Raw genomic sequence first — 25,402 nt, 5'->3', positions numbered from 1 at the left:
ATGGTGGTTTGCAAGGAAAGGAATTTGTGGAATGTCTTTGAGATGGCATTTTGGAGCAGCTTGTGCAGGCAGATTAGATGAGGGAGCTTAAGGTGAAGAAAATCATAGGAGGCAGTATCGTAATATGATTGAATTTACTCTGCAATTTCAGATGGAGAAGTTAAGTTCAGAAGTAACGGTATTAAAGCTGAATAAAGGCAACTACAGAGACATGAGAGAGGAGCTTGGTGGAATTGACTGGTAGAAGAGCCCAGCAGGAGAGACAGTGGAGCAGCAATGACAGGAGACGTTTTGAGTAATTCGGGATGCAGCAGAGATTTACCCCGAGTAAAATGAAGCAGAGTACATGGAGAATGAGGTAACCATGACTGATGAGGGAAGTCAGCTATAGCAGGGAGTAAGGAAAAATTACTTTTAAAACCGCAATGAATAACTTAACCTCTGTCGTGGGTAAGATCCTGGAATCCATTGTGAAGGATGAGATTTCTGAATACTTGGAAGTGTTTGGTAAAATAGGGCAAAATCAGCATGGTTCCATCAAGGGGAGATCATGCCTGACAAATTTTTTGGAAATGTTTGGAGAAGAAATGAACAGGCTCAATCAAGTACAGCCGATGGATGTTATCCACCTGGACGCCAAGAATGCCTTTGACAAGGAGTCACACAGGAGATGACTGAGTATGATAAGGGTCCGTGGTGTTAGAAGCAAGGTAGAGGCATGAATAGGAACTTGCCTGTCTGACAGAAAGCAGAGAGTGGGGATAAAATGGTCCTTCTCAGAATGGCAGCCGGTGGCAAGAAGTGATCCACAAGGCTCAGTGTTGGAATCGTAAATTTTTACTTGTTACGTTAACAATATAGATGATCGAACTGAGGGCACTCTGGCTAAGTTTGCAGACGATACAAAGATAGGCAGATGGACTGGTCGCATAGAGAAGCTGAAGAAGGAATTGACACGGTAAAAGTGTTGGCAGATGGATTCCAACGTCACAAAGTGTGAGGTCATGCACTTTGTCACGAAGAATCGAGGCATGGTCTATTTTCTAAATGGGGAGAAAATTCAGAACTGTGAAGTGCAAAGGGACTTGGGAGTTCTAGTTCAGTGTTCTGTTAAGTTAAGCTTGTAGGTTAAGGCAGTAGTTAAGAGGGCAATTGCACTTATTATTGATGGCATTTATTACGGGAGGAATTGAATATAAGAACAGGCTGTAAACAGTTTTGGTCAGACTACATTTGGAGTGTTGAGCGCACTGTTGTGCCCCATATCTCAGGAAAGGTATACTGCCCCTGGAGCGTGTTCAGAAGATTTTCACGGGAATAGTCATAGGAGTGAAAAGTTTGTTGTATGGCGAATGTTTGAGTCTTTGGGTCTATACTTGATAAAGTTTAGAAGGAAGAGTGGAAATGTAATTGAAACATACAGAATACTGAATGACCTGAACAGAGCGAATATGTATAAGATGTTTCCATTGGTATGAGAGACCAGGACCCAAGGACACATCCTAATCTTAAAGGGAACATCTTTTAGGATGTTGCTAAGGAGAAACTTCTTTAACCAGGGAATGGTGAATCTTTGAAATATATTTGCAGAGAAGGCTGTGGGGCCAGGTCATTGAGTATATGTGAGAAAGGGATAGCTTTTCAGATTATCCAGGGGATCAAGCGTTACGGGGAGAAGGTTGGAGAATGGGTTTGAGAAACTTATCAGCGATGACCAAATGGCTGAGCAGACTCGATGGGCTAACTGGCTTAGTTTCAGCCTTTATGTGTTATAGTATTATGGTTTAAAATTTAAGGAGTCTTTTTGCATCTCTGAGAATATGGATTCGTGCTCTTCATTAAGGTCAGAAGCTGGTGGAAATAGACAATAGACAATAGACAATAGGTGCAGGAGTAGGCCATTCAGCACTTCGAGCCTGCACCACCATTCAATATGATCATGGCTGATCATCCTTGATCAGTATCCTGTTCCTGCCTTCTCTCCATAACCCTTGATTCCACTATCCTTGAGAGCTCTATCCAACTCTTTCTTAAATGAATCCAGAGACTGGGCCTCCGCTGCCCTCTGGGGCAAAGCATTCCATACTGCCAATACTCTTTGGTTGAAGAAGTTTCTCCTCATCTCTGTCCTCAATGGCCTACCCCGTATTTTTAAGCTGTGTCCTCTGGTTCGGCACTCACGCATCCGTGGAAACATGTTTCCTGCCGCCAGAGTATCCAATCCTTTAATAACCTTATATGTCTCAATCAGATCCCCTCTCAGTCTTCTAAACTCAAGGGTATACAAGCCACGTCCCTCCAGACTTTCAGTGTAAGGTAATCCCGCCATTCCAGAATTGACCTCGTCAACCTACGCTGCACTCCCTCAATATCTAGAATGTCTTTCCTCAAATTTGGAGACCAGAATTGCACACTGTACTCCAGGTGTGGTCTCACCAGGGCCAAAAATAGTTGACTGTTTTTGAATGAAGATATTTTGGCTGCTGTCAGGATGGTGGATAATATGACATTCAGTGCAGGATCACACACTAACTGCACTGTATTAATGTGGGGGGTGTTTATTTAAAACCTGGACGTCTCTGTCTCTGTAATCGCCGTGGGGAGTGGGGGTTGGGGTGGGTAGGCGTAACGTCCTCAGAGTCCTTTAAACTATCCAGAACCATGCATCCTGAATGAATCAACAGTCACGGAATTTATCGCCTTCTCATTGTCTGTTTCGAATATAAGGAGTGATTGTCCATCCCACTCAAGGTTCAGTGCAATCACCTCTTATTATCTCACAGCGCTACAGATCAACCTTTACTCACTCCTCATGGTGCCATCATCCCAGGGATTAATCCGGTGGGACTCTTGTTCATTCTCTCTGTGGTAAGGAGATCACTCCATATAAAGGAGATAAAATCTGTCCACCATACCCCAAACCCTGCCTCAACAACGCTCTCACAATTGAGCACAATAACTCCTTTCCCTCACTTAGCTGGCTCCTTTTCCTTCATGTGACACAGGATACCTTTCATTTACAATGCACAGCCACTGACGTGGAATTTAAACCATCCTTACATCTGTAGGTCAGCATCAATAAAGCTAGCACCAGAGGTGCCTATCGAGATGACAAACACTCTCGGAGACAGACTCAATCATAAAGAATACGTCTAAAAGTGAGAGTGGCCACCTACCTGAATGTAATTCAGCTGCAGGAATATGGGATACAGGCAGAGGAAGGGGGTTATCTTTCCTTTTCATCTGCCCTCACGGGATATATTCAGCCCTGGTCAGGCCAGCATGTTATGTTGACCTTGAACTGAGTGGCTGGTTAGCTGTTCCACAGGACAGTAAAGATTAAAACACAGTGCTGTGGGTTTGCAGTCACACAAAGGCCTGACCAGAGAAGAATGACCCATTGCCTTCTCTAATAGGCATGAAGCTAGCCGATATCAACAGATTATAATTTTGTGGCTGTAGATTATGAGCCAGTTACGTAACCACCATACATTGTCTTCCCATCTTTCTAATTCTGTGCAGAGAACAATGTAAACATCTCAAGTGCAATTATTGTGCAATTGACACATGGTAAGAATGGGGTTGAAACAGTTGTATGCGGAGATTAACAAAGGCACAAATGATAGTTTATTCAGGAATTCTACTGAGGCTGAGGAGGAGACTGGGATGTCATGTTGGTGGGACTGGACAGAAATGGTGAGTGGGGAGGGTATGGAACTGTAAACTTGTGCAGGAGAAAACGAATCAAGGAGAACAGTTTGTTTCATCCTTACATATTGGTGCATAATTTTTAAATAATCATTTGCTAGTTATAATATTTAAGGAATGGAATCTTTGCTTGGAACTGAAAACATTGACTTGCACCTTTCCAAAATTTACATATCATGACCATCAATTCAGTTCAGACCGTTTCACTTGACAGATAGAGTTACCTCCCAGGAACACCAACTATAGCAAGGATAGTATGGTAACCAGCTTGAATAACCATCAGTACATCTTCAATCCACGATGCTAATGATATCCAAGGCTGGGAAAGCCTGAAAAGACCCGAGGATAAACTCCTGTCCATTGCTGGAAATTTCCATTTGAATGTTCTCAGATCTTGATCTATTGTTGGAACACTCCAGTATACTCTTCCCAGATTCTGATCTCTCCTCCCTCTGTCCTTGAAGCTGCTGATCCCTGTTACTGGTGTGGATGATGCTCCCGCTCATACTATGGGATTACACATTGAACACATTCCATTATTGAAAGAAGACTGAAACTCTCTGGGGACCCAAAGGATCCATGGAGACTCGCAAAACCACAATCGCTGAACAAACAGCTCCAGCTAACCTCTCTCAATGTGATACTCTTTTACTAAAATTCAAAATAACTTTGAACACATGCATTCTGGATGTGAGATGTGAGTGTGACTGAAGGAGGGAATGTTGGAGATGACATATTATTTGTGTGTAATCATTCAGTCTGCCTTGGATATAGAGGTAATGCCAGAGGTTTAACTGAACATAAACATGCTTCTATGCTCATAAATGGAGAAATAAATCCGATAATTACTGATCAGTCATTGCAAAATCACTAAAACATTGAGAGAATATCTTCATCTGTGATCTGATGGCAAAATGTGCCTAAGACAATGTGGGTTTACAACAATCAAACGGCATGCATATGTAAACAGAGAATTGTACGAGACAAATACAATTCAGATTGTTATTCCAGAATCAGAGAGGGAAAGTGTGGGTGTTGATGTTTTTAATGTTAAGGAACTGTGATGAAGTGTCATTTACTGACTTCAATTACATTGTGATTATGACATTGGGGAGAAGACAGAAGATGGAGAGGACTGGGGAAATGACTGTTCATACTGGGAAGAGGAACATTGCTGTTCCCTAGTTATCAGTATTGGAACGTTACACTTTATAACTCATGAAAAACCGATTCAAGGATAAATCTATAATGAGAAATTAGCAGAGACAATATTAATGAAATGTATTTATGCGATGCAAAATACAGGGACAAAATGATTTTCTATACAGACCAAAATATGCAAAGTATAAAGAAATAAATTTGTTAAAATGCACTCCTGATATTGAGTTATATAAATTGAAATGTGGATGTGAAAACTGGAAAAGTGATGCGCAAACTTTATCAATCATTATTTGATCCACAGCGGAGATGCTGATTTCCTTTCTGTCAATGATCTCCCTCACTGAGATTCTCTGGCCCAGTCTCTCACATAGTATCTGGAGGTGGGGTGGGAGTGTTGGGTGGGGTTATCATTTCCTGCTGCTCATGGCACAGTTTATTTTTTTTAAAAATCCACCTTCGCCATATAACTAATCTGCGGTCTTTTGGGTTCTGTTTAGCTGTCAGTAACATAGCTCTGTGATATTATTGGAAAACAATGATCTGGGACGACAGCCAGTATCGGCAGAGTGGTCACAGTGTATGGCACCCAGACAAATGAATTGCAGTTCAGAGGAAATTCTAAATAAAACTTCCAACTTCTGTCTGTCCGTATTTATCTACCCTCATGCTGCCTTCTGATCTACCTGACTTCACTCTCATCTAACACCTCTTCCTCTCCCACTCAGTCAGTCACTCCACTTTCTATCCTCTCTCAGTTTATCTCCATTCACTTTCTGTTCCCCAGTTTATTTCTCTTTCACGCCATCTATCTCCACACGCTCTCCCTATCTCCAGTTGTGCAGTTGAAGAGCTTGTGACCCCACAATGTGTTGACTGACCTCCATCGGTGTTATAATAATTCGGCAGTTCTCTGATCCACAATAAATACTTTAGGTGCCTGGTCAGATAAGCTGGTGCGGTGACAGATACAGTGCACAATCACCCATTATCTCTTCCTGTTCTTCTCTGATGTACAGCTGCCTTGAAATGTCTGTGCAACAAAATAGACTGAATGAAATTCGAGCGGTCCAGAAGACGGTCATGACGGTGGATTTCAATCAGGATTTAATGATGGATGAGATTCTAGAAAAACCTAAGCAATGAAAGAAAAACAGGGCAACACAAGAAATAGCACATGCTACAACATATGACACCAAGTAGGCCTCGTGGTAATATCGCTAGATTATCAATCCCGAAAATCAGCTCTTGTTCTGTGGACCCAGGTTCGAAACCCGCCACTGCAGAAGGTGGAAATTCAACTCAATAGTTCTTTAAAAAGCTGGAATTAAGAATCTACTGATGAGAATGAAACCTTTGCCGATTGTCAGAAAAGAAAAACTATTTGGCTTACTAATATCCTCCAATGATGTAATTCTTACATCCTCACTCCAGACCCAAAGCAATGTGATGACTGTCAGTCACGCTCTGAAATGGACTAGCGTGTCATTCAGTTATACCAATCGCTACAAAATCTCAAAGAAATGAAGCCAGGTGGACCAACAGTTATCGATCGGACCACGGAAAAGGTCAGTTGGAAACATCACTGTCGGACCTGCAAAGTCCTCCTTACTAACACCTGAGGGTGAGTGCCAATATTGGAACAACTGCCTTACAGACTAGTCAAGCAACAGCCTGAAATAGTCATGCTCATGAAATTATAACTGACAGAAATACCCCAGAAACCACCATCACCATGACTGGATATGTCCTGGCCCAAGGTCAGGACCAATCCAGCAGAGGGGGCAGCTCAGTGCAATACATTCTGGAGGTAGTTGCTCTGCGAGTCACCAAAATTAACACCAAACCCAATGAAGTCCCATGGCTTTAGATTAAACGTGGGCAAAGCAGCCTTACTGATTAACATGTAACGTCATTCCTCAGCTGGATCAGTATTCCTCCATGTTGAACAACACTTGGAGAAAACACTGACGGTGAAAAGGGCACAAAGTGTATTCTCGCTGAGGAATTTCAAACTCAACCACCAAGAGTGGTTTGGCAGCAGCGCTACCGATCACGCTGGTGGAATCCTAAAGGATATATCTACTTGATTGGGTCTGCAGACGTTAAAGGGACTGAACGAGAGGGAAAAAAACATACCTGACCTCATCCTTACCAATCTACCAACTGCAGATGCATCTGTCCATGACAGCATCGGTAAAACTGACCACCGCACTGTCGTTGAGGAGACAAAGTCTCACAGTCACATTGAGAATAAACACTATAGTGTTGTGTGGCACTATCACCATGCTAAATGGCACAGACTTCAAACAGATCGAGCAACTCAAGACTGAGTATCCATAAGACGCTGTGGTCCAACAATAGCAGAAGAACAATACCCCAGCACAATCTGTAATCTCATGGCACAGCATATAAACCACTCAATCATTACCATCAAAAAAGAGGATTAACCCTAGTGCAATAGAGAGTGAAACAATGAGAAAAAACTGCTCAAGTATGTTCTGTACATAAAACTTAGGATAAATTCAAACCAGCCAAATACCGCCTCATCAGTCTACTCTCCATCATCAATAAAGTGATGGAAGGACTCATCAACAGTGCTATCAAGCAGCACCGCTCAGCAATAACCTGCCCAGTGACCCCCCGTTGGGTTTCCGCCGGGGACACTCAGCTCCTGACCTCATCACAGTCTTTGTTCAAACATAGAAAAAGGAACTGAATTCCAGCACTTGAAAATCAAGGCTGCATTCTTTCAAATGTGGCATCAAGGAACCCAAGCAAAAAGGATATTTAGAGCCAGTATTTCATTATTGGAGTTATACCTGACAGATAGGAAAACGGTTATTGTTGTTGGAGGTCAGTCATCACAATTCCAGAATATCTCTGCAGTAGTCCCTCAGGATAATGTGGAGGTAGGTTTGCTCCATGAGCTGGAATGGTCATTTTCAGATGTTTCATCACCATACTAGGCAATATCTTCAGTTACCCTCCGGATGAAACCTAGGTCTAAACACCTTCTGTTGCTTCATCAATGGCCTTCTCTCCATCATAAGGTCAGAAGTGGGGATATTCGACAATGACTGCACAATGTTCAGCACCATTTGCAAATGCTCAGTTATGGAAGCAGTCCATGCCTTAAGGCAACAGGATCTGGACAATATCCAGGCTTGGGCTAATAAGTGACAAGTAACACTCGCACCACACAAATGCCAGTCAATGACTATCACCAATAAGAAACAATATAACCACTTGGTATTCAGCAGCATATTTGTCACTAAATTCCCCTCCCCAACACACTATCAATACACTTCAGGTTACCAATGACCAGAAACTCAACTAGACTCGCCACATAAATATAAGAGCAGATCAAAGGCTAGGAATATTGTGCGTTTAACTCACCTCCTGTCTTCCCAAAGCATCCGCACCATCTACAAGACACAAGTCAGGAATGAGATGGAATACTCCCCAATTGCCTGAATGAGTGCAGCCACAACGACACTGAAGAAGCTTGACACCATCCAGGACAAAACAGCCCAATTGATTGGCACCATATCCACAAGCATTCACTCCCTTCACCACCTATGCTCAGTAGCAGCAGTATGTACTATCTACAAGACAGCCCCTTCCAATTCTACAGTCACTTCCATCTTGAATGACAACGGCAGCAGGCTTTGGCGAACACCACCACCTTCAAACTCCCTTCCAAACCAGTCAACATCCTGAGTTGGAAATATATCAACGTCCTTTCACTGTTGCTGGGTCAAATCCCTGGAATTCCCTCCCTCGTAGCATTGTGGATCAACTCACAGCAGGTGGACTGCAGCAGTATAAGAAGGCAACTCAGCACCACCTTCTCAAGAGGGTAACTAGGGACGGAAAAGAAATGGTGGGTCCATCCAGCGATTCCCATAACCAAAAAAAAAGTTTAAAAAGTTCCAAGTTGAACACCTCGAGGTAACATGTTTTCTGATTTGAACATGAACAGGAAAGCAGTGTTTCTGATACTGAACATTTTCGACCTTTCTGTTATTAGAAAGGTGTTCAGTGGTCCATGGCATATTGTTGCTGAGTGCTGTGATAAATTGCACCTGTTTTATTAAACGCAATATTAGTGTAACTGGATCGATCCTTCAAAAATACCAGACTGAAAATGACAATCATCGTCGAGACAATGTACTCCCGCCAGATGAGACTCACAGATAGCAGCTTATATTCATCATCTTACTGCGCTACTGCTTAACACTGAATCCTCCCACCGTCCATGTTACAGGGATTACCATTGACCAGAAGGTGAATTCAAATCAAAATACAGATACAACGGTTACAAGAGCAGGTCTGAGATTTACAATTCTGCACTGAATAATAGACTGCATGACAATACAGGCATGCTATATCGCAATAGATTTAGGCCGTTCAGCCTATCTCTTCACCCTGAAACTGTCTCATTTTGTCATAGTCTCTAAGACTTGTGGCAATATCTTCTATACTCTAACTATATCAATCTTTGCAGTAATCGCTCAGTTTCAATCAGTTGCGGCACACCCCCCCCCCCCCCCCATTCTTCTAAATTCCATTGAGTACAGACATAGAGCCCTCAACTGCTGCTCATATGACAAGCCATCATTCCCAGGATAGATCATGTCCAACACCCGTAGATCCTTCCCCAGAACAGCTCACAATACTCCAAATCCCGCCTGTCCATAGCCCATTACATTCTCAGCAGTATGCCTCCGCCCTTGTATTCTCACTCTCTTGAAATGAATGTGAACATTGCATTTGCTTTCCTAACTGCCAACTGCACCTGCGCATTAACCGTAAGAGAGGACGATGACGCCAAACTCCTTTTGTGCTTCAGATTTCATGAAGCCTTTTAGAACATAGTGTCTGCCTGTATTCCGCCTACTGAAGTGCATAATCTCACATGTTCCCATATTGTGTTCCATCAGCCATGTGTCTTCCCACTGTCCTAAACTGTCCAAGTCTTTCTGCAGCCTCCCCACTTCCTCAATATCACCTGCCCATCCAATCATCATTGTATCATCTGCAAACCTAGTAAAACTGCCGTCCGGTCAGATGGTTCACGGAAATAGTACTTCTTGACTCCCTAAGGACTATCCACCATTGAAAAGGCACAATGCTCAAGATGCTTGACTCAATTTTGGTTCAAGCAGCATGATTGGAATTACACCTGCAATACCTCCAATCCTTGCACCACTGACACTGACACCCGGCTCACTATTTTATTTTGAATTTACCACATTATGGTGACACAGAACTTGATGGCGCACGATCCCAGTCTACTACTGGCAATCTGTCTCAATGCTGACTGTGTGGTGCTCACACCAACCAATGTCATTGTGTGTTGAAGACGACAGAGGGAGGTGTGGGGAGGGGATGTCGATCATAAATGACTGTGTGACTGTCACTGAGGGCTGACACCAGCCGCGAAAGCCCCAGATGTACTTGTGTCTGTTGTCACCGCTGCAGGCATGGTCACTCTTTTAGTGAGTCAAATCAAAGAAAGTGATGGGCCTGGCTGAGTATTCAGATCCTGTTTACACCAACTAGCAGAGGTTTTCACATACAACTTCAGCCTCTCCCTCCAGAAGCCGAAGTCCCAATCTGATTCAAGAAGGGTATCATCATCCTCGTGAGAAAGCACATGGAACGTGCCCTTATAGATGACCATTCAGTGGCTCTGACCTCAATAATCATGAAGTGCTTTGAGAGGCTGATTATGGCCTACACCACCTCCAGTATCCCAGCCTGACCTGCTGCACTATAATTTGCCGACTGATGTAACAGGTGCACAACAGATGCCATATCCGATACTGCACGCATCACTGGAAGATCTGGACAACAAGGACACTTACACCAGACTCCTGCTCATTGACCAAAGCTCCACATTCAAAATCATTATCCCTTACAGACTAATCCCAAAATTCCATGACCTTGGTCTCGGTTCCACCTCTGCAACTGGCTCCTCAGATTTCTGACCCACAATCGTGAAGATAGGTTAAAACCACCTCCTCCACAATAACAATGAACACTAAAGCTGCTGAAGGATGTGTTCTCAACACCCGACAATACTCCCTGTACATCCACGGCTGTACCCTCAGCCCACTACTGTCCTCCCTATACACCCATGGCTGTGCCCTCAGCACCTTACTGTACGCCCAAGGATGTGCCTTCAACCTCCTACTGTATTCCCTGTACATCCATGGATGTGCCCTCAACCTCCTACTGTATTCCCTGTACATCCACGGATGTGCCCTCAAATCCCTACTGTATTCCCTGTACACCCATGGCTATGTCCTCAGCCCCCCACTGTCCTCCATGCACACCCACGTCTGTGCCCTCAGCCCCTTAGTGAATTCCATGTACTCCCACGTCTGTGCCCTCAGCCCCTTATGGTACTCCAGGTACACCCACGGCTGTGTCCTCAGCCCCCCACGATCCATCCTGTACACCCACGGATGTGACCTCAGCCCCTTAGTGTGTTCCCTGTACACCCACGGCTGCGCACTAAACCAACTATTGTACTATTTGTAAATTAGATTAGATTACTTACAGTGTGGAAACAGGCCCTTCGGCCCAACAAGTCCACACCGACCAGCCGAAGCGTACCCACCCAGACCCATTTACCCCTTTACCTAACACTACGGGCAATTTAGCATGGCCAATTAACCTAACCTGCACATTTTTGGATTGTGGGAGGAAACCGGAGCACCCGGAGGAAACCCACGCAGACACGGGGAGAATGTGCAAACTCCACACAGAGTCGCCTGAGGCGGGAATTGAACCCGGGTCTAACCACTGTGCCACCATGCAGCCCACGGTTGTTTCTGCAGCCCCCTAATGTCCTCTTTGTACACCCACGCCTGTGTCCTCAGCCCCCTATGTACTCCCTGTACATCCACGGCTGTGTTTCAAAATTCCAAACAACGCCAGCTACAAGTTTGCTGATGACATCACTATAGCCGTACAGATATTTAACAACAACGCATCAGAATCTAGGAAGGCGATAGAGAGCTTGGTGTCATGGTGTATTGATAATGACCTCTCTCTCTAATCCGGCAAATGTAAAGGACTGATCACTGACTTTATGAAGAAAGGAGGGGAACACACCCCATCTACATCAACCGTTTGAGGGAGTGCAGAGCATCAAGTCCCTCGGAGTGATGATAACTCACAATCTGTCCTGAACTTCTCACATAGGTCCGACGGTCGGGAAGGTTCAACAATGCCTCTCCTTCCTCAGGTGATAAAGGAAAATCAGCATGCACTACTTCTACAGATGCACCATTGAGAGCGTATTGTCCAGGTGGATAACAGCCTGGTACAGCAACTGCTCTACTCAGGATTGTTAGAAACTACAGAAGTTTGGGTGCACAGCTCTGACCAACACGGACTCTAACATCCCAACCGTTGATTCCATTTACATGGCTCGTTGCCGCAGAAAGGCTGTCAACACCTACCCCAGATTACTGAGGGAAGGGAGACAGGAAATATCTGGGGCATTAACAGATATCTTTGTAGCATCCTTGAACACGGCTGAGGTCGCAGAAGACTGGAAAATTGTTAAACCCCTTGTTTAAGAAAGGTAGTAGGGATAATCCAATCAATTATGGACTGGTGAGACTGATGTCGGGGTAGGGAATCTGCCAGAGAAGATACTGAGGGATAGGATCTACTCTCATTTGGATGAAAACAGTCTTATCAGTGATGGACAACATGATTTTGTGCAGAGAAGGTCATGTCTTAACAACTCAATAGAATTCTTTGAGGACGTGACAAAATTGATTGATGAGGGAGATACTGTAGATGTCATGTACATGGACTGCAGGAAGGTGTTTGGTATGTTTACCCTCAGTTGGGTTATGGAGAAAGTGAAAGTCACATGGTGCGCTAGCTACGTGGAGGCAGAGAATAGCAGGGGGAGGGAGTTTCTCAAAATGGAGAACTGTGACCAGGGGTTCCATTTAAGATGTTTCTGGAAAGATACATGAATGGGCAGGGAACAAAGTGATACAGAACCTTAGAAAATAGGCGACAGGTTAAAATAGAAGATTTGGATCGGCGCAGGCTCGGACCACCGAATGGCCTATTTCTGTGCTGGAAGGTTTTGTTCTAACATTATCAAAGACCAATCACACCCCAGTAATGGTCTCCCACAACGTCTTCTATCAGGCTAAAAAATATGGAAGCTTGAAAACACTGAGCAGCTGGTTCATTAAAAGTTTCTTCCTGACTGTTATTAGACTGATGAATGTACTCTCTTATGTCAGATAATCCTGATCTTGTTCATGTTGATCTCGCCTCGCGCACGTCGTGTGCAGAGTAACCTATATGCCTCTCAGACATGTTTTACAGCCATTGTTCTGCACATCCTTGCTTACTACGATCAGCCTGTACACCTTGGTACAGGTCAAAGTAAATCCTCATCTTCCTCCCCCCAGCTCACTCCGAGCTCTCTCTGGTCATCACCCCCAGCACCTCCAATTCCCCACCCCAGCACACTGTGACCCCATGCCCAGCTCTCTGTGTGCGATGTGTCTCACTATTTCTCTCACACTGTTTGTTCCCTTGTATTTTCCTTTTCTCTGTCTTCTAATTCTTTCCCTGAACTTACTATCTCCCCTTCTCCCTGTCCATGTGACTGTCTGTTTCTTGTTTTGTTTCCTTTCTATGTTTTACTGACTGTCATTCTGTTTACTCGCTGTATTCTCTCTCTCCTTATACGTAGCTGTCTAGTTCTCCCTCGTTGTGATGGTGATGGCTTCTCTATTGTTTTGAAGCATGTGATGGCTCTTTGGTTGGATGTTGGCAATATTGGTTAAATTTCAATTGTTGTCAAAACAGCAACCAGAACTTGGATATCCACTTAATAGCCAATTGCTACATCTAAATATTTTGGAACTGCCTTCTCTGAGTGCTCTGCATACTGGCAACTGAAAGCATTCTATTCATGTACATAATAGTCTGACGGTAACAGCTCTTCCCAGGACCAGAAGAAACTACACAGCCCAGACTATCATGGAAGTCAACATTTCATCCATTTATACTTCTCATTGTAAGCTAAAGGCGGGCACATCAAATATCTCTTCAAAACCGGTAATGATCTCCTATAACCTCTTCCAAAAGGGAGAAGATACAGAGGCTTGAAAACATGAACCAGCATGCTCAGGACCACCGACTTCCTTACCTTAATTACACTGACGAATTGACATCTCTAAATTTTCAAATAATATTAATCTTGCAAAAGTCGATCTTGCTTTGCACACCTCCTGTGCAGCTGTAACCTTGAGTGCCTCATTCTGTGTAAGTGCCATTGAGGCTCAAGGTCTTCTCAAGGGCAATCAAATGAGTGAACTAATGCTGGCCCAGCCATCGATACCTATTTTCCATTAATAAATTTAAGAAGATGACGACACTCAGTGAAGACAGACACGTGGGATCAAATCGCTTTAAATGTGATCTTAGATACATACAGGTTTCCCTCTGTATCTGAAGGTAGAGTGTTCCTACAAAACCTTTCATAAGCTGATATGGTGTAAAGCAAAGTAGCATTAATGTATGTGGGAAAAAATCATCTTTCTTGGTAAAAGTGAAAATCCTCTTCGGATTTCTTTTTGGTTATCGCAAACAGGACGTAATGGAGGTTTTTCGGAAAGGGAAGTGGCAAAAAGTGAATTTTTGAAAAGCGGGGTATACATGTACCGGCATGGCCATGATAGTCAGGAAGATGAGAGAAGTTACAAATAAATGAGGTGAATCTCACATTTTATTTCCATCCCAGATGATTATCATTCCATTTGTTTGTTCTTTTTCTTCTATCTCTTTATTTCTCTATCGATTTAACTCCCTCCTCCTCCCCTTCAAAACAGACTTCCCTGTAACCAGCATTATTCACACTATTTTCCAACTGTTTTCAGTTCAGAAAAGCTCCCCAGCAATTTCTGTTCTTTTCTTTGCATTTCTCGTGCAATATGAGATCTCTAGCATCTTCTTCTATTTGGTTTAATCTTCAAATTTGTTATTCCATGGGAAGTCGGCATCTCTGCCAGTGCAGCATTTGTTAATCATCACTAATTGTCCTGATTGTGAGGCCATTCCACAAGCCAATATAAAGTCAAGCACATTGATATGGGTCTGAAGTGACACTTAACCCAGACCGGATAGTGACATTAGATTTCTTTACCGAAGGTCATCAGTGAAACAGCAAGGTTTTCAGACAAAATGTGGGCTTATGGTTCTTTTTCGTGAAATTAAATTTTATTCCAATTCTTATCATTTTTATTGAAGTTCTGCCATCAGCTGTGGTAGGACTTGAAACAAGTCGCTTGAAACAATGTCTTTCTTTTAATAAGCTTTGCTCCTGAGTTACATCCAGCGATATTCCGACTCTGATACATTGTCCTAATCATGAAGCAACGTCTGAGAGAAGAATAATTTTGTGATTGAAATACTTGTAACTGGAAAAGTGACCAGAAGAGCGCTTGAAATATAAAGTCTGAATTTTACCAACGAGCAGACAATGGTTTGTTCAGCAACAGCACTGACGCAGAGATGGAGGTTGGAGCTTTTATGAGCTGGTAGTGGACAGGGTTCGTGACAGAGAGAACACGAGACATAAATCAGTCAGGGCAATAAGGGATCTCGAGGTTGTCCATAGTTTTGTTCTCAGATGTTTGTAAGGGAGTGGCCTGCAATTCAGATGAATGGAGACAGCAAGTTGAATTGAAGATAATAGTTTCTTTATTTGACAAATATAGATAACAGAAATTGCAATGAAGATCAAAATTGTTTATGGGATTAATGAATGGACAGAGGTAGAGAACACCAACAATAGCGACAATAGGTTAGTAACACACTTTCCACCCCGCCCAAAATAATAATCAGCACCGCTAATATCCGATATGGTAGAAATTCCCAGTAGAGGGAAAGGTTGAAAAGACCCAAGGAAAGCGTCCTCTCCATTAGTGTAATTATCCAGTCCATTGTTCGCAGATTCAGATCTGTCCTCTCCACGTCTGTACAGTGGCCGATCTCTGTTACTGTTGGAGCTGATGCATCTGCTCCTACACTGGGATAGCGCACTGAGTGAAGCCCCTCACCAATAGGAGAGGGAAACCCTCCAGTGACACAGTTACATTGCATGGAGACTGACATCAATCACAGTCACTGAGGAAACAGTTCCAGCTTTCAATACAGCACATTCAGTTCACAATATAACTGGACTGGACTGGATGCTGACATCGGTGGCTATTGGTCGCATTTCCTATCAACAATTCCTTTAATGAAGTCAGTTGTGAGGGAGAACGATGGATGTTTTCTTATCACAGGCTAGATGACTCTGCTCTGTTGTACGTTTGCAATGCTGTAACTATCTTACCCCGAATTTCCGCCCCTCCACAAAAAAAAAGAAACACAGTCAGGATGTTGGTACTGTGCTGATCTCTCCCTCACGGGAACAAACCAGCCAACACACTGTCACTGGGCACAGTTGCTCTGCACACAGACAGGAAGTGTGGACTTCTCTGAATGTTCTTCTCCCTGCTATAATACAGAAACGTTGGACCTTCCATTCATAATATGCTTCAGTAATTAATTTATACAAATTGACAACATCTTAATGCAGTTTTATTTGCTGTAAAACAGCAATTTTTCCCCTCAGCCCCCAAAAATTGGAAGTATTCATTAAGACTTAAGAATTAATGAGTCGGGTTTAGCTCGGAGATAGGGCGGAATGGAAGCAGTGGCTGAGGAGACCGCATGGGGAGTACAATGATATTCCCCAGTCATCATCACTCTTAACGTCAAATAGAATTGAATTTAGGTCACAACAAAAAATGAGCCAACGTTTGTGAGATGCAATGCTGAATGACAATGTGAGCTGAACAGTATAATAGTAAATGTGATTTTATATACACACCATTTAATCATTGGGAATACAGATTGAGTAGGATCACCGCACCTGAGGCATTAACTTTGATGTCCCTTCACAGATACAGCCAGAACTGCTGAACTTTCCCTCCAAAGTCTGTTTATGTTTGAGATTGATCATATTGTTCATATCTGGCAGGATGCTTACAATTAAAAGCAGATGCTAATAACAAAGTGTACAGGGGTATGGGGACAATATAGCTGAGGAATAGTAGAAATATTCGCTCAATCCAAACTGGGAGAGTCAATGTGCTGAGTGTTCACCACCTTTGCTATAAGAATCCTATGTTATGCATTGAAAGCTTTTGGAGATTGGGGAGACAAGCTAGTTCAATGAAGGACACAGAGTGTTCCATCATCAAAAATCTATCCCTATTATTTCATGAAGTTCAGCTGCCTCTAAAATGTATTTTCAAACAAAATAGATTTCCAGAGATTTACAAGATGTTCAGAATGTGTTTGTACTTTCTATCTTAAAGAAGAAACAGATTTCGTCTGTAATTCAGGTGTGACAGACACACCAACTGTAATAGAAACAAGAAAGTAACACATTGTCCAAATATTACCAAGGTCAACATGTAGACCTGTCAAGAATCATGAAATATAGAGATAATGGAAACATGAAAAACAAACAGAAAAAGCCGGAGAAATGAAAACGAGGAGGAAGTATCTGCAGAGAGCAACAGAATTAACATATGTAATATGATGTGACACTGTTCTGAAAAGTCATATTAGAATCAAAGCTTAATTTTTTGCAACTCTGCTCAGATGTTGCCAGGTCTACTGAGTTTCGTTCCAGCTCTTTTGATTGCTTTCTTCTTTCTGAACTGTGACAAAGTGTCTGATCTGAATGATAATAGCAAAGCTGTTATCTCAGTTGAAACTCGAGTAATTTGTTATGGACATTAAATGAGAAATTACAAAGTTCGTATTTATGACAGAGCTCTAAATATCGATGACGTATTGCATTGTGAAAACTTGCGATGGAAATGTTGAAACAAAACAGAAGTTGCTGTAAATGCTCAGCAGGTCTGGCATCATCTGTGCAAAGAAATCAGAGTTAACACTTCAGGTCTAGTGCCCCTTCCTCAGAACTGATGGTAACACGGAAAATGTTGGTTTTTATGCAGAAGAGACTGGATAGCTCTTAATGGAGACTGTTAGTAGCTAACAATAGGGTGTGAGTAATAGAAGGCCATGTGACAACTCGGCCTGGAGTATGGGTAGGGGGCTGGGACATTGGGGAATTCAGGCCCGAAAATTATTGAACTGGATTATGAGTATAAAGGGCTGCAGGGTCAGCACATGGAAAATGAGATGTTCTTCCAGCTTGCGCTGAACTTGCCTGGAACACTGCAGCAAGCCTGACACAGAGATATTGGTCAGGGAACAGAATGGGCTGTTAAACTGGCAGGCAACTGAAATCTCAGAGTCATTTGCAACGGTCACCCAGTCCACTCTTCATTTCCCCGATGTAAAGGAGATCACATTGTTAGCAGCACATGTAGTAGACCGGATTCTGAGAAATGTTTGTAAGGTGCTGCTTCAACTGGAGGGCATAGTTGGGTCCTTGGATAGTGATGAAGAGGGACGTAAATGGGAAAGTGTTACACCTCTGGCAGGGGAAGTGAAGTGGACCTGTGTTGGGAATTAATAAAGAGTAGACCAGTGTGTCCTGGAGGGAGTTATCCCTCTAGAAAGTAGACAAGGGGGAGCGGTGAATGTGTGCAGATGGGGGCATCTCGCTGGAGGTGGGGAAAATCGAGCTGATGATCCTCTGCATGTGAATTCTGCTGTGATAGTAGGTAAGGACAAGGGAAACTCCGTTGCTAGAGGAAAGGTGAGGGTTGGCTTGAAGTGCAGGAGATGGATCAGACTCGTTTGAGGACCGTGTTGACAACAATGATGGGGAATCCCTTGATTGAGGAACAAGGTGGACATTTCAAAGTCTTCCTTGTTGAATTTAGTATCATCAGAAGCAATGTGGTGGAGATGGAGGAACTGGGAGAATGGCATTTAGTCTATGCAGGAAACCTGGTGTGAGGACGTACACTCGAGGAAGCTGTGGGAGTCAGTGGGATAATACAGGATAACAGTGGCTTGTCTATCCCCAGAAATGGAAACAGCGATGTTGAGGAAAGGAAGGAAGGAGTCAGAGACAGACCAGATGAAAGTGATGGAGGGTTTCAAATGCCAAGCGAAATCGGTGAACTTTTCCAATTCCGGACAAGAGAGAAATGCAGCCGCGATGACATCATCTGTGTATCGGACAAAGAGTTGTGGATGGGTGCTGAAATAGAACTGGAACAGGGAATGGTCTACGTACCCCAAGAAGAAACAGGCATACCTGTGTGTCCATGCACTTCCTCTGTGTGGCAGCAGGCTGAAACAATGGGTCAGCCCAGGCAGTTCTGTTTGTGAATTTTTGGGGGGAGATAGAAGCAAGCACTGCTATCAGAGGACCATCAAATTGGGGGCAGTTAGAGGGGGGAGGGGTGAGTGGGGCAGGAATCTCACGATGAAATATGGTAAGTTATCATAGTTGATACAATGGTCTGATGTGCCAAGGTAGGGTCATAGTGCAGGCAGAGATTAGAGGGTGTATCTGAGAGTAGGCATTCAACATCTGCAATTTCGAAATCAGTTCACCAGACTTATTGGGACAGGCTGAGTAACACAGTCAGAGTTGGATATAAGCACATGGAGTGTAGGCTGTTCAGACAGTGACAGGTTGGATTTGGTGAGGGGAGTGCAGAGAAATTAAGACAACAAATGTGATGTGGAGATTTCTCAAATAAAGGCCAGAGCGAGGGGTCCAGGTGGAGGGAGAGTGTTGCAGCTGGGTAACGGTGTATATGGGACAGGGAGAGGAATCTTGCCGAAAGAAATGGGCACTGAGGTGAAGACAGCAGAAGAGCTCAACTTAATGTCATTCCTAAAGTTCTTTAAAGTGGGGGCACAGTGAGGTAAAGTTCAGATATTTGCTAAGTACAGAACATTCAGCATCAGAGAGTGGCAGTTCAGGAGGGATGGTGAATAAACGACAGGAGGTGGAGTTGGGGGGGGGGGCGCTGGAGTCAGAGGGCATGGTATGGGAGGGGAGGAAGTTTCTAGTGGGTCAAGGGCATCTCCACTTTGTTGCAAATTGTGTGTCCAGGACATCTGGTTAGCACAACGAATAAGCCGGTGAATAAATTAGAATTGTGGATTGGTAAAGCCTTGAGACAATATGATGCGATGCTGCTGCACAGAGAAAATGTTGATCTCAGTGGTACTGATATCGCAAGATCAGTCCTCAGAAAGTAACTGATTGAAATTAATTGGGAAGAAAATCTTATTGTAACGTCCTTATTTCACTGGAGTGACACTCAAGCAGCAAGGACTTACTTTTTGTAGACTTTAGACCAATCTGAAAACATCATATATCTTGATGTTATTAACAGGACAAATTGATCCATGGTTCATGAATGCACTAGCAAGGGCAGAGTTTATTTGTCATTCCCAATAGCTCTGGCGAATGTGTCATTGTTCGGTGAGGAAATTACCAGTGAAGAATTTCCTGCGATTCCCATTGACCACAGTTTACTCAGGATCCCGGATGTCACATGAGTCAAATACTACTTTGATGCAATGCAAGTTACTCTGACCTCACCTCAACTGACATTGGAAAATCAGTTAAATGAATAGAGAACAAAAGGATAGTACACGGCCTGCTCACAATGTTTAAGGAAAATCTGATGCATGGATTTCTGATTCTGAGGAGAGGTTTGTCCTATTTGTGATGAGGCTGTTTGGTTAAATGTTGTGACAGAGAGACAGAAAAACACTCCACTCTGTACCATGAGGAACAAAACCAGCCTGTTCACGGTGCATCCGACAATGACAGAAACTTACTATTGTCTGTTCCTTTTGGACATTCATCATCTCAATTTGATCATTGACTGATGACAAATAGCAGCACAGAAGTCAGCGGTTCATATCATCCCAGTATGAAAGCAAAAAGGGGAAGGGATTGCCAGAGAAAGTGGGAGTAACTGGGGAATTGGTGTATCTTACAGTGGGAGTGGCAGAAGAAGAGTGTGAAGGGAGATCATCAGTGGAAGAGTATGTAGCAGCAGAAGGGGTAGTGCAAGGAAAGTAGGAGTATCAGAAAAGAGTAGGACGGAGGAGGAAGAATGGCAGATGAAGTTTTAGTGACAGGGAAAAACTTGTTTTTGAGGAAGTGAGATTGGATGTGAAAACATCACTGTACAAGAAAATCCGGATCTGGATTCCATTCAAAATTAAGAAAGGATTTCTTGTACTTTCTCTTCTATCACTTGATTTTTGTTCAGGTTGTACATGTACTATATATTTCTATATCTCCATCAAGTGCAGACGACATGTTTCTTTCTCCCCTACGGTGGTGTTTCAATATTTTTGATTTTATTTGCAGTTCCAATTCAAGGTGGATATGAAAATATGATTTGATCTCCTGTAGTTTGCTCGTAACATAGAATCTAATTGAATATTTATCCTCATCACACTCGCTGATTTAAACAAGCAATGAATGAGTCCATGTCCAACCTGCACATGAAAAATTTCTTCAGCTCTACCATTTGCAGGGAATGTTACAAAAAACAGAGCCACACAAAGTGCTAATGTTCCACTGCAAGGTGCCAAACCCTAGTTTAGCCTAAATTATTTACAAGGTTTATAAATAAAACATGTAGAGGGGCAGAGTGTAAAAGGTGAATTCAACTCTGTGTCGAAAATGCTATTTGTGGCTCCCTCGTAAAATGCGTTAACTACATCACTCATAAATTCACCAAAATAGGAAAAGCAAGTGACTGGAATTGTCAAATCATCCTCTGAATAACATCTGGAGAACAGGAAGGAAATCACAGTTTATTTGCGATATTCAGAAATGACGATTGTGAGAATGTGGAGGTGAGGAGCAGTGGAATGATGACCAATGTTATGGATGACACAAAGGTGAGCTGGGTGGATCACAGTCAGGAGGAAAGTGTTAGGCTACAGGAGGATAGAAGCAGATTATTCAGATAGCTAGATCAATGGCCTGATTAAATTTAACACCGATAAATTGGGAAGATTCAAGTCAGAAGTGACAAGACAAGTGAGTATTCAAAAGTGAGTATGAAAGAAGAAGGCTACATTTGCTCATTTTTCTTTGCAGCATGGAAGGTTGGGGAGGGAACCTGGTACAGGTGTACAAGAGCGTAAGGGGTATGGAGAGGATGAACAGACAACAGCTGTTTTCCTTAGTCAAAGAATCAAAAACAATGGGACACACTTTTAAAGTGAAAGTCAGGAGATTTAGAGAGGATTTATTGAATGGAATATGGAATATGAACTGAGAGGGTGGTATGAATCTGGACTGCGTTATCTAGGAGGGTGGTTGAGGCAGGTAACCACAAACACCTTTAATAAGCCTTTGGATGTGCACTTGCTCGCAAAGACCTGATCAGACTGCTTTTCATTGCCTGATTATTTGCAGTGGCAGCCAAGAACACTCTGATATATTCTGAAACAATAAGCAATGGCAGTTGCTGCTTTGTTCCTTTGACTGTACTCAATAAGTGGCTATATTACAAACAAACATCATCTCATGCAGCTTCAGCACTTACTCAACCAAACTCACCCCAGCCATCTCTTGGAACATCCAGTGTAATTCACATGCTCTTTGTAAGCATTGTCCAACAACAGCACTGACAATATTCTAACTGTTTGCCACCATTATTATAGTCACAGCCATAACTTGAACACAGCTTTTCTCCATTATAATACAAATCTTTAGCAATGAGGATGATATTTCTCTGAAGAATAATAAATTAATTCCCAGGTATTCGCTTTGACAAACAGCAAGTTTCCCTGTGTTTTTTTGCCAGTTGTTTTTCTCAGAATTCACCACGCCAAACTTTTCCCACTTTAACATTTTCTTGTGCACTGTCTCCCTGATCTCACACACCTGACTCCCTCACATCCCCCACACTCTCCATCCTTATTGATGAATCTCTGAAAAACCTGCGCCTCATCTCGATAATTTATTCCAACTCCCAACTCACATTTTGGACTGATTTGATTCCTTCTCTCGGCACGGTCATTAAACTGGCCGTGTCTGATGTCCTCTTCAGCTCGACCTTCTACACAGTTCCTGATCTGCTGCTTCTCACTCTCCTGGTTTATTCAAATCCATATGACTCGCACTAGCAAAGCTCCCCACAAGGATGTTGGTGCTCGTCCACATAAGATACAGCCTGTCTTTTTTGTACAGGTCCCCACCTGTTTTGGAAGAGATCCCAATGATCCAACAATCTGAATCACTCACCACTGAAGTAGCATGTTAACAACATGTTAAGCTATACTGTCTTCCTCATCCTTCCGTCTTTTCCACATGGCACGGGGAGCAATCCAGACATTACATAGGATTGGTTTCTCTCTTTCTCTCTCCCACTCTCTCTCTCTCGCACCCCGCCCCCCCAACACACACATTCAGAGGAAAGACAGACGGACAGACACCACATTACTTTGCAGAAGAATACAAATAACCCTAAAATAATCGGAATGATAACGGGAATGAAGGGTTTAGTTTAAGGGAGGATGAGAGAAATTGCGCTTCTTCTGGATTCCAGTTTGCTCGCTGAGCTGGAGAGTTCATTTTCAGATGGTTCACCACTGTACTAGGGAACATTATCAGTGAGCCTCTGGTGAAGTGATAGTGTTATGTCCCAGTTGCTATTTATGTGTTTAGGCTTCCTTGAGTCAGTGATGTAATTTCCAGTATTGGTGATTTTATGTCCTATTCTTTTTCTCAGAGAGTGTTAGATTGAATCAAAATCGATGTGTTTTTTGATCGAGTTGATGGAATGCTATGCTTCTAGGAATTATCGTGCGTGTCTCTGTTTTGCTCGTCCTAGATGGATGTGCAGACGCAGTCAAAATGGTGTACTTTCTCATCTGTATGTAAGGATACTAGTGATAGTTGGTTATGTCTTTTTTTTCTGGCTCGTTGTTGTTCATGTATCCAGGTGGCTAGTATTCTGCCTGTTTGTCCGATGTAGTGTTTGTTACAGTTCTTGCAAGGCTTATTCTTCCTGAAGCAGAACAGACAATTATGTGAACTTATTGCGGTGCTCAAAAGTATGAAAAGATGTAAAACAGGAGTACTCAGTTTCCGTTAGTTGGCATTACAGCATCAAGGAGTTCTAATTTCAAGATTATCAGCAAAAGAGCCAGGAGTGAGATAAGGAAAATCTTCTTTATTGAGAGATTTGTTAGGATTTGGAATGGACTGCCTGGGAGAGTTGTGGATGAGCCAGACCTGTGTGGTGGGCAAGTTATTGGAGGGAATCCTGAGGGACAGGATGTACATGTATTTGGAAAGACAAGGACTGATGCAGGATATTCGACTTGGCTTTGTGCGTGGGAAATCATGTCTCACGGACTTGATTGAGTTTTTTGCAGAAGTAACAAAGAAGGTTGATGAGGGGCAGAGCAGTGGATGTGATCTATATAGACTTCAGTAAGGCGTTCGACAAGGATCCCCGTGGTAGACTGATTAGCAAGGTTGTATTTCATGGAATACGGGGAGAAGTAGCCATTTGGATACAGAACTGGCTCAAAGGTGGAAGACAGTGGGTGGTGGTGGAGGGTTGTTTTTCAGAATGGAGAACTCGGACCAGTGGAGAGCCACAAGGATCGATGCTGGGCCATCTACTTTTTGTCATTTACATAAGTGATTTGGATGCGAGCATACGAGGTACAGATAGTTTGCAGATGACACCAAAATTGGAGGTGGAGTGGACAGCGAAGAGGGTTACCTCAGATTACAACAGGATCTGAGCAAGATGGGCCAATGGGCTGTGAGGTGGCAGATGGCGTTTAATTCAGATAAATGCGAGGTGTTGCATTTTTGGAAAGCAAATCTTAGCAGGACTTCTACATTTAATGGTGAGGTCCTAGGTTGTGTTGCTGAACAAAGATACCTTGGAGTGCAGGTTCATGGCTCCTTGAAAGTGGAGTCGCTGGTAGATAGGATAGTGAAGAAGGCGTTTGGTTTACTTTCCTTTATTGGTCAGAGTACCGAGTACAGGGGTTAGGAGCTCATGTTGCAGCTGTCCTGAATATTGGTGAGGTCACTCTTAGAATATTGCGTGCAATTCTGGTCTCCTTCCTATCAGAAATATGTTGTGAAACTTGAAAGGGTTCAGAAAAGATTTACAAGGACATTGCCAGGGTTGGAGCATCTGAGCTACAGGGAGAGGCTGAAGAGGCTGGAGCTGTTTTCTCTGAACCGTCGGAGGCTGAGGGGTAACCTTATAGAGATTTACAAAATTATGAGGGGCATGGATAGGATAAATAGACAAAGTGTTTTCCCTGGGGTCAGGGAGTCCAGAACTAGGGGACATAGGCTTAGGGTGAGTGGGGAAAGATATAAAAGAGACCTAAGGGACAACTTTCTCACACAGATGGTGGTACTTGAATGGAATGAGCTGCCAGAAGATGTGGTAAAGGCTGGTACAATTGCAATATTTAAGAGGCATTTGGATGGGTATATGAATTGAACGGGTTTGGATAGATATGGACCGGT

Source organism: Chiloscyllium punctatum, chromosome 4 (assembly GCF_047496795.1).
Source record: "Chiloscyllium punctatum isolate Juve2018m chromosome 4, sChiPun1.3, whole genome shotgun sequence".
Classification (NCBI taxonomy): Eukaryota; Metazoa; Chordata; class Chondrichthyes; order Orectolobiformes; family Hemiscylliidae; genus Chiloscyllium; species Chiloscyllium punctatum.
The sequence above is the reverse complement of the archived record's forward strand: the minus strand, read 5'-3'. Positions refer to the sequence as shown.